The sequence below is a fragment of the Etheostoma cragini genome, chromosome 18 (assembly GCF_013103735.1).
Source record: "Etheostoma cragini isolate CJK2018 chromosome 18, CSU_Ecrag_1.0, whole genome shotgun sequence".
Lineage (NCBI taxonomy): Eukaryota > Metazoa > Chordata > Actinopteri > Perciformes > Percidae > Etheostoma > Etheostoma cragini.
In genome coordinates, this window is record NC_048424.1 from 20184334 (window position 1) to 20194453 (window position 10120).

General features: G+C 42.9%; 1 long non-coding RNA gene across 1 annotated transcript in view; it reads left to right on the forward strand.

Moving 5' to 3' along the window:
• LOC117961818 overlaps positions 1 to 2472 on the forward strand; it is a 19829-nt gene extending 17357 nt beyond the window's left edge. Inside the window, exon 4 of the long non-coding RNA XR_004660503.1 lies at positions 2462 to 2472. This is a non-coding gene — a long non-coding RNA (uncharacterized LOC117961818). The remainder of the gene's footprint in view (positions 1 to 2461) is intronic.
• The last annotated feature ends 7648 nt before the right edge of the window (positions 2473 to 10120 follow it).

A 10120-nucleotide genomic window follows, 5' to 3' on the forward strand; every position in this document is an offset into this window, starting at 1 on the left:
GAGAGAGAGAGAGAGAGAGATGCTGGCTGGCTGGTTTGTTGACTTTTGTCAGCGCATTGATGCTTTGTAAACTTTCCACCACCCCCAAAGTTTTGTTAGCGCGCTCGGGAACATGAGGTGCCGCGGCGGCCACACGCGTGCTCCAGAGCTAGGCCGCTTTTTGAGTGTCATTAAATCTAATACACAGCCACTGAGAGCGAAACATTGCCTCTGCAAGCTTTCATAAAACTCACAGAATAACAGCTATTGTCATAGCACGTCATGCTCATTAACACATGCTAGACAATATGGCTGTGGCTGTTGTCCCCCCTTGGAGGATAGTGTGACTTGAAATGAAAAGTCCCCTTTTTTTTTTTAACATAAATTATGAAATGAACGCGGTCCTGAGCTCTCAAATAGGCCTTCACTCACTTTCTTTCGCCCTCTCACTTCACAGCCAAATCAAGAATTCTGTTGGCGCTGAAATATATTGGATTTGACAACTCCAAGAAAGACTTTCCGGAGGATAGCGTTTTATTTTGGGTGACCTAATTGTGCGCTCCCCATGGCTGCTCCTTGTGAGGTATCTCACTCACTCCTGAAACGGCTTCATTTCCACGTTCAAATTATTCATCATCGCCTGGATTTATTTCCTCCTTTCTTCACTTTTCATACCTTTGGTGTTCTCTGCGGGGATTTGAGATGAGGAGGGAGGGAGCAAAAAAAAAAAAAAAAGTGCTTCTTTGTTTTTTTTTTTATCTCGAGCTATTGTTGAAACACCTTAAGTCTCTGGTGTGCGGCAGAAACTGATGTGATAGACAGGGCTGCCCTATTTACAGCCAGATTAAAAAGAATCACACAGGAAGACTGTGTTAAATGATGATTGTCTATGACATTTAACAATTGATTAAAGAAAGATAAGTTTTAATAGGTGGTGGTGGTGTGGGTGTTGGGGGGAGGGAGGAGGGGGGGGGGGTTCTTCTCGGCAGCGCTATGTTTTCCTTCACATGCCGTATTCTGCAGCTTGTAACGATGAGCTGATGAATTTAACAGAAAACATCTGAAGTGCATCAAAAAGCGCACAGGTATGAAAGCACTTGCACAAAACAGAGTTTTCCACATACAAAAACACACCAATGGACACTATTATATTCATACACCATATGTGTGTGTTTTTCTTTCTTCTTCTTCATGTTTTTGGGTTTCTCTTGAGGCCTTCTGTACTTTCAAATGCTATTTGTTTTTTAATGGTGTGCAACATTTTCTGACTTTTTTAACTTTCAGAATGTGAATATGAAATTATTGCTGCCTTTAAATTAGAGCTGGGCAATACATCGATAGTATATGACATTGTGATATGAGACTAGATATCGTCTTAGATTTTAAGTCATTATATACACATTACTGATGATTATTTATCAAAAATCTCATTGTGTAAATATTTTGGGAAAGCTATGTCCATATTGAGGTATTTGGTCAAAAATATTGTGATATTAGGTCATAAATATTGTTATATTTGATGTTTCCCATGTTGCCCAGCCCTACTTTTTATATGCAACTTGTAAGCTTGTGGATATAACCGTAGACTGCATACTGCAAATAAAGATGGAAGACCAGTCCACTTCCTCCCGATCTACAAAAGTGAAAAAAAGTATTTTGGGTACTGGCGCTACCATTTTATAATTTTTCTTCCCATTTTTATGCACAGTAGTATTGAAATCCCGTCCATACACCTCCCAAAACGCCAACCAATTTGCGATTAAAATCAGAGATGTCGATCACGACACATAAAAACTCTGTAAAGTGTCTTTGGGTGTTGCAAAAAGCACTATTTACAGTACATAAAATGCATTATTTATCATTTATTATTATGGAATTACAAAGAAAATCTCTGCACAAGCAAAATGACAATGTGCTAATTTACAATCCACAAAACTTTTTTTTTTTTTTTTTAAATGTCATGGCCTCCGGTCTGTCTTAAAATGTCGGCATGTACTTGACACCATTTGAAGGCAGCGTTACTGTGGTTGTCACGGTGACCCACATCTGTCCTTACATTAAGCCCTCATATACTGATGCTGATTGGTATATGTTTAACACACATGTTGACACCTGTGAAAATGCATTTAATCGGTTCTTCTTGGTCCACAATGACCATGAATTGACATTTGGAACCTTCTGCATTTTCATTTTCAAGTTCCAAACATACATTTTACTTTTCAATTTCCTAGGAATTTAAAGTTGTCTTAGACGAGCTGAACTAACAGCAAGTCTGTCTCCGTGAGCTATTTTTACACTTTTCCATGTTTTTTACCATAGCGAACATTTTTGAAGAATCATGATCTAGTTGAGGGTTGTGTTAGTAATGTCTGCCGGCATTGTCAAACATAATGTCACTCTGTCTCACAGCATGCTAATTACGTCTCCCAGACAAGAGCATTAGACTCGGAGCAAATAGCATGAACACCTGACACGAGCTTAGATAGAAACACTGTGAGACAAACAGGAGACACGAGCGCTGACAGACAGACGGAAAGAGAGTCATAGGTGGAGAAGTTACGCCGCTTACTGAAACTCCACTTTTCTCGAAGTAAAAGGACAAAAGTGACAGATAGCGTGGGACATTTTGTGTTTTCAGAAATAGAATGACAAAAGAGTCCGTCGGCGGAGGGCTGACGGCAAATGTTGAGGTCACTAGTCTGAGTCACAATTCCGAGGTAAAGATTTGAAACAGTAGTAGGTAGGCAGGTTAAATTATATTTAGAATATTTTTTTTTCTTTTTCAAGATATGACTCTGACTTCCGATATACCTGCGTGGCAGCGTGCATAACACACCCATCACACTAAGCACTTGTCTAACATGATAACTGTTTGACATGTAAGCCCACACAGTGACACGCATAACTACGGGCTGTGAGAAAATATCAACACAACAAAAGAAAAGTCAAAGATTTTTTTCTTAGGACCACACACTCGTAAAAAATTAGTTTTAAATCCTATTGTGATCCACAAAGAAGAAAAAAAAAGTATGCTACTCATGGCTTAAATTGATCCTAGTTCATTGTATTTCTTTGCCTGCTGGCTAAGTGCATGAATACTGAAAATATTGCCACCCCGGACTTTAAAAAAAACAAAACTATAAATGTAGAAATTCAACAAAAACACAATAAGTTTCCCGCTAAGAGTTAACACTGACAAATGCAACTTCATCTGAGGGTTTAATGAGTTGAATTGCATCGCGCTGTAAATAGTCTCTCCATAGGGCACTGCATTGGCCTGCGGACGGTTCCTGGCATGTCTGTGCAGCGTGGCGGTGCCCTGTGGGGACGGGAACACACACACACACACACACACACACATACACACACACACACACCAGCCCCACCAACATCCCCCAACGCAACAGCTGCCGTGCTGCAGGAGGCAGCCGTACCCCTCGCTGATCAAATCTTGTCCGTCACATTTCCCCTAATTAACGGGCATCTGCTTCCCCCATTTTCCCTACATGGCTACACACTTTCCCTCTGTAGTTCCAATCATCTGATCGCCGTGACCTCTCACCCCTCCGAGATCGTCTGGCTCAGAGGCGCGCCGGCGTCGGGCCCCGCCTGGCTGCTCGCCGCTCTCCCCCTCCTACCTGCTTACCTGGCTGCCACTAAACCAGCTGGGGAGACGCAAGGGCACGCAAACGAACGCACCAACGAGGCAGTGTTCATCTGTTCACATTACTCGTACACTCATTGATATCCCTGCCAAACTTCTGCTGGAATTCGCTCACTTTGAAACTTACAGTATGCTGTGGTGGTTCTGGTGGTGGTGGTGGTGGTGTGTGTGTGTATGTGTGTGTGTGTCAGAAGTACCAAGTCTATTACACACAACTGTTTCATGCCACTTCCAAATAACTGATATATAACAACATATCAAGTCCAACTTTCTTTTCTACTTGGCTTTTATTCTGAATGGCTCCAAATAAATCCAGAACTTAACTCCTCCTAAAGATCCAATTGTTTTCCAAGAGATTTGGCTCCTGAACTTCCGCTTTTTTCCTTTGCGGGAAAATGTCCCTTACATTTCTGTATGTAATGACTTTTATTCCACTAAGAGGAATTAAAGCGTGGATTAACACCAGTCACTCAGACCCAGCCGCCACTGGGAGGAAAGGAAAGCTCTTTTAGTTGGAGGGTTTATGGTAGGGACAGAGGGTGATGATGATGCTGTGTGTGTGTGTGTGTGTGTGTGTCTCTAGACTGATATTCACATGCTATCAATTTGCGCTCATGCTCGTGTGCGTGCATTCCGTCATTCACAACACAGAGGCACCTGAGCAGGCACCAGCTGGCAATGTGAGAGGTGCGCTCTAATTTAAAATGCATCTCATTAGAAGCAACCCATAGCCTGTCACTGTACTCTTTCTCCGTATAAAGACACAGTGTGGAATTAATGATTTTTCTCAACAAGGAAAAAAAAAAAAAGCTGTTGAAACGTTTCTCTCAATAAATATGTTACATAGGGAAAAAAAAAACTTCACTTAATAGCTACTCTTTTTCGAAACCATTTCAATATGTGTTTGTTTCAACCAATCAGAGGCTTACGTCGATTTTTTTTCCCCGTTGAAGTTTGACCTTGAATTATGTCGATTTCTATTGAGCCGAGATTGAAGGCTTTTGTTTGTTTGTTGCTATTGTTTAAAACCCATTTCCCATTTGGAGGGAGAAATATACTTAAGAGAAGTGTTTATTCATTTGTAGAGATGGCTCCACTGCCAAGGAGAGGAGACTTGATGGAAGCTCAGATTCATTAAAACTTAATTAATATGCATCATTATGTAAATGAGGGTGCAGTTAATGAGTTTTTAAAAGAAGCATTCCTTAATTAGTTCACTTTTAATGGCATCATCATTTATCTTTTTCTTCTTTGAAGCAGAATGATGCACTAGATGCAGGCAGTCCTAAAATGCTAATCTACGTTTTATCATCTTATTTTTCTGATTTCCCCGTGATAGCGACGACGTCTTCGAATCGTGTCGCTAATGAGGGACGTTTACGCGTTTTAATGTCAGTTATTTCAATTCAAGACACTGTAAAATATGTGGAAAAAGGGGATTCCAAACCAAAAAACGACAACAGAATGCTTATCGCATAGCCTGAAAATAAAATAAAATGATAATTAAAAATGGACCAGGAGAAGTTAAATCGAGGCCCCTTAGGCTACTCACAAATGCAGTCTTTCGCCCCCCCCCCTCATCCCGTTTCAGGGGGAAAAAAAGAAGAATCTCAACAGCTCCATATCCCAGAGAACAACACTGGCAGGGTGTCAAAAGACTTGACAAAACCTGGAGACTTCTGACAGCGTCACACTTCTGGATAATTGGTCCCCAGCACTTCCTGTAAAAAAAAAAAAAAAGAAAAAAGAAAGTGGGCGAACTTCCTCCTTTTACAGAGGTCCCAATAAAAACTTTCTTCACAGCGTTTGCACCTTAACCAACACTGCGTTTTCTCATTCATTGTCATGCATGCCACGCCGCAGTGTCACCATATAACATTAACTGCACAGGAAGTGTTCTTTTGTTGTTGTCGGATTTCAGTCACTATCAAATCCTGAGTGAGAGTCAGGGTTGTCAGGTGAGAGTGTTGACACTCTTAAACTCTCTGTTTTTAAAAAGAAAATGCAGATTACTGCAGTTTACTGTCTATGTAGTATGTGCCGGACATTTCGAAAATGCACACAAATAAGCAGATGTAACCTAATGTTACATCTGATGTTAGCTAATGTTTTGTGCACTTTTTGTCTTGATCTACACACACACACACACACACACACACACACATCTCCACCCTTTCGCATCTTCTCCTCTGATGAACATTTTGATTGTTCCGCCTCAGAAGAAATCAGTTGCATCATTTCTCCGAGGGCATCGGCGCTGGGCGGTACAAGCCTTTCGCATTAACAATAAATGTATCATGCATGAGAGTGGTCCCCTCCTGTGAATTGATAAGTGGATGTGAATAAGTACATGCAGTATTGTTAAGAGAAAGACGAGCCAAATGACTCAAAGTCCAAATGTGGACATCCATTTCAGGTCCAAATTTTTGATTTTCGAGTGGCGACATACATTTTCATATCCATCTGCATAGAACTCATATCAACATTATGCATGTCTTATTAAAGGAAGTTAGCTAACTTAAGCTGGAACAATAGCAAATGAAATCCCACTACTTAATTTATTATTATGATCAGATTTATCATTATTATTGTTATAATTTTCGTTGCCAGTGTTGTTGTTGTTGCTGTTGAAATCCCCATGTTTTTGCTATTATTATCTCTCTGCTTCCCCTTATAGATGAAATACAGCCGTTTCTCTCATTATTTAGATGTGCATTCCGGTGGAATCAATTCTCATAGACACATATAAATTATTGTTTAACGAGAAGCTGTATCCTATAAATTATTCAAAGCACCTGGGATTACAATACAAGATCAAATGATAGGAAAAGAAAGAGCACTCTGCTGGAGGCAGCCCGCACACGAGCCATCACATTCCCAGTTTGATGTTCCACACAATCTGCTTATGCAGGAATAATTGGGGAGTAACAGACACCATGTGTACAGATGCACCGGCCTCGCTTTCGCACGCCTTATTTGGAGAGAGGTAATTGGGCCGCCGGACATGGTCAGCGATGTCACGGCGACTCGCGTGCAGTTTGTCCTCTGTCTCCCAAAGTTACAGAGTAAACTCCTGAATCCCAAGGGGAAAACATAATCAGCTTCTTCATTCTCTTTCTGCAGGAAAACATGGAGAGAAAAAAGAAGCAAAGTTGGGGAGGAGCTACTTGTTTACAGCTATCACACAGAGCAAACTGTAATCCTTTTTTTCATTGCCACTTGCTTCCGTCTGGGTGAATTTAAACCGCGGGTTTTCAGTGTGTACGTATCTAGAAACAGTAGAATTTATTGGTGTGTTATGGTGCCCTGATGTGTTGTAAAAAGGACACTCCGGTAGATAAGGACAACGCCATTGTGTGGCGTGTGACTGATGGAGAAAGAGGGGTTTTAAATTGAGTCCTCAGTCATAAAATAAATAATGCGCGTGTCACCAAAGTGGGGAGCGGATCGAAAGAGGAGAGAGAAAGATGACAATGATCTGCTCTCACTGGAGCCCGGGGCGTTGTAGGCCGGTAGTCGGGGGGCATTGTGGGACTGTTAGAAACATGAGGGATGCAGGTGTACTGAGGGATGAATGCGGTTTTGCTGAGTGTGTGTGTGGCTGGGATGGGAGGGGGGCATGTAATTGCCCCCACAGATGGGTGAAGTGAAGAGGCGGGGGAAGAGTGTGCCACGGGTGCATGAACTGCACTACATGTGCGCCTATTTTGCTTTGCAGAAACCTCAAGCAAATGAGTTAAGAGCATATCCAGTGAGGGTGCAACGGGAAGAAGAAGACAAAAAATGTCCCTGAAATACTTAAACTTCAGCAAGCACGGGAGAAAAAGTTGAAGCGGGTAAAAGAAGAGTATGTGTCCAAAACAAGCAGAAGGGGGAAAAGATGTGACTTACTTTTTACAAAGTGCAGTAAGTTTAACAGGTGCTGCAATACCCGCAACAGGACTACTTTTTCTTTGCTCATGAATCCAAAACTCACCTCGCTTCAAGAAAATAAAAAATAAAAACTCAAGGAGGAAGAGGGATTCAGATGAAGGAAGGCCGGGCCTTGGGGGAAAGGAGAGCGCGAGAGCAACAAAGATAGAGGGAGTGAGCGAGTGGGAGGGAAGCGGGAAGAGGGAGATCATAGCGAGGGAAAGAAGAAGACCCGAAGATCATACGAGATGGATATGCATTTGCACACGAGAGGGAGAGAGAAAGAGGGGGAGAGGGAGCACGAGACCGTTGGGGACTGTCCCCGTTCCGGCACCCCACGCTGAGAGCTCCTCTCCTCGACCGCGCCACTGCCGATCAGCCACGCCAACGAGCCCCAGCCCCCGTGACAGAGCTGGGGAGGACGGCGGTGCCAGCTGAAGGCTGGATCCCCACTGAATATACCGACGAGAGAGAGAGAGAAGTTTGGAGCTCTCGGTAGACGTGTTCCTCCCTCTCTTATTCATTTCAATTACAAGGGGCTTGTATTCCTGCAGGGCAAGGCCGTGTCGTGTGATCCGCTGTAATGCAGCGAGGGGCGACACGGAGGAGACAAGCTCACGCGCCATTATCTGCATATTATATGGAGCTGGTAACATTAGCGGGCTAGAGCACCAGCGGGGGGAAACGGGCAGGAAGTCGCTGCAGAAAGGTGGCTGAAAGAAAGCGATGATGTAAACAACAACAACAACAACAACAAATGCCAGATTACAACAATTTGTTAAGCACATCTCAAACACACTGGAAAAGATGACGCGTTGATGCTGTGCCGAACCTCAAGCACTGCAGGAACAAGCACCCTGCACCCTCACATCCTGATCATAATCGCAGGAGATGCAAATGCTTTGCAGAACTTGCCCCTTACTGTATATACACACACACACACACACACACACACACTCACACACATACACTGTCATCAGAGCTCAGCGTTGTTGCACATCTATTGTTCAAGTGCAAAGAATAATATTGATTAATCTCCAACTCAGACATGCGTTGGAGGCAAGACTATATCTTGCAATTTTTCTATAATCTTTAGTTCAATTGCAGAGGAATATGGGTGTTTTTATAGTATGACTTCCTTTTCAGAAAGGGCTCCCTTTGTGCAGACAGAGAATGTGTTTTATTTGTATTTATGCATATGAATGGCATACGCTGAATGCCAATGATTAGATGGCTTAAGTTCCCCTTCAGAGTTCATATCCTCCATAAAACTGTCCAATTATCTGTTCATGAGCTGAGAGGAGGCTACGCATGTGTCTGAAAGCATGCCCAACACTGCCACCTAGCCCTTGAGAGCATATCTTTTAACATCTTCCTCTGTTTCTGCATTTCATTTTTATGATCCACGAGCAAACTGCTGTGAAGTCAGCATCATTCTTGCGTTTTGAATCAAAGTCGAGCCCAATTTTCCCATTTTACACCTGGTAGTTGTTTTGAAAAACACGTGGTCATTACATTTGTTTTTGTATTTTAGGATCAGGGTGATACTAATAATTTCCTTTCCGTACAAAACAGGAAACCACAGCACTCCATTGTGAACATTCTAGTGAAATTTCAACCCAGCGTATAATACGCATACCTTGTCAGTGGTGCAATATAATACCTCACTGTGAGCGAGTGAGTCATTTTTCGCCGTGTGAGTCGGAGTCTGAGCAGGGGAGTTATTCTCTGCCTGATAACTGCCAAAATAACAGCAGATAATTAGGCCCTTTAGAGCGCCGGGTGTCTCTTAACAAAGGCACCTGCGTTTCCTGTGGTGTTTGCCGTGCACCCCGAGTGATTGTCATTTTTAATCTAGCGCTCCCGCTGAGACTTCTTCGGCAGCAGCCTAGTCTGCAGGGTGTCAGCGGTACCTGCATGGGTAGCACGGGCACGTGCACGGGCACGTGCATGTGCATGTGCATGCTTGTGTGTATCCGGTTTACCAAGCGTGTGTCGGTCCGTGCACGTTAAAGCAGCAGACGTGTAAAGAAAACACCTGAGTGTGTTGGCACGTGTGTGAATGTGTTTATGTATGTGCAGTGCAATCTCCTAATAACTATGCCTGCAATTGCCACAAGTTCAAATGGTTGACATTAAAATTGGCATCACACCAGAGGTTGATGTTATCAGTCAGCCTCTGCAAAAATACCCCCCCCCCCACCTAATATTCAGGTTTGTGTACTCATAAGTGGGGTGTATACTCAGGACCAAGGCAACTTCAACTGCAATATTTGCAAATTTACAGAAATGATTTTCAGTTCATCTGTGCGAAATAATTTGTTCTGAACATCCTTCCTCATCTGACTGCTCCGACAAGAAACAGACACCCTTTTCCTTTCCTCTCTCTCTCTCTCTCTCTCTCTGTATCTCTCTCTCTCTGTCTCTCTCTCTCTCTCTCTCTCTCCTCCCAATAAAGAAACAAACAGAGAGCCAAATAAACCCGTTGCAATTCCTCTCCAGTGCAGCCATCCACATCCTGGACTGTGCCAGGTTGGGGAAATCATTGGAATTGTTTACCCCCCC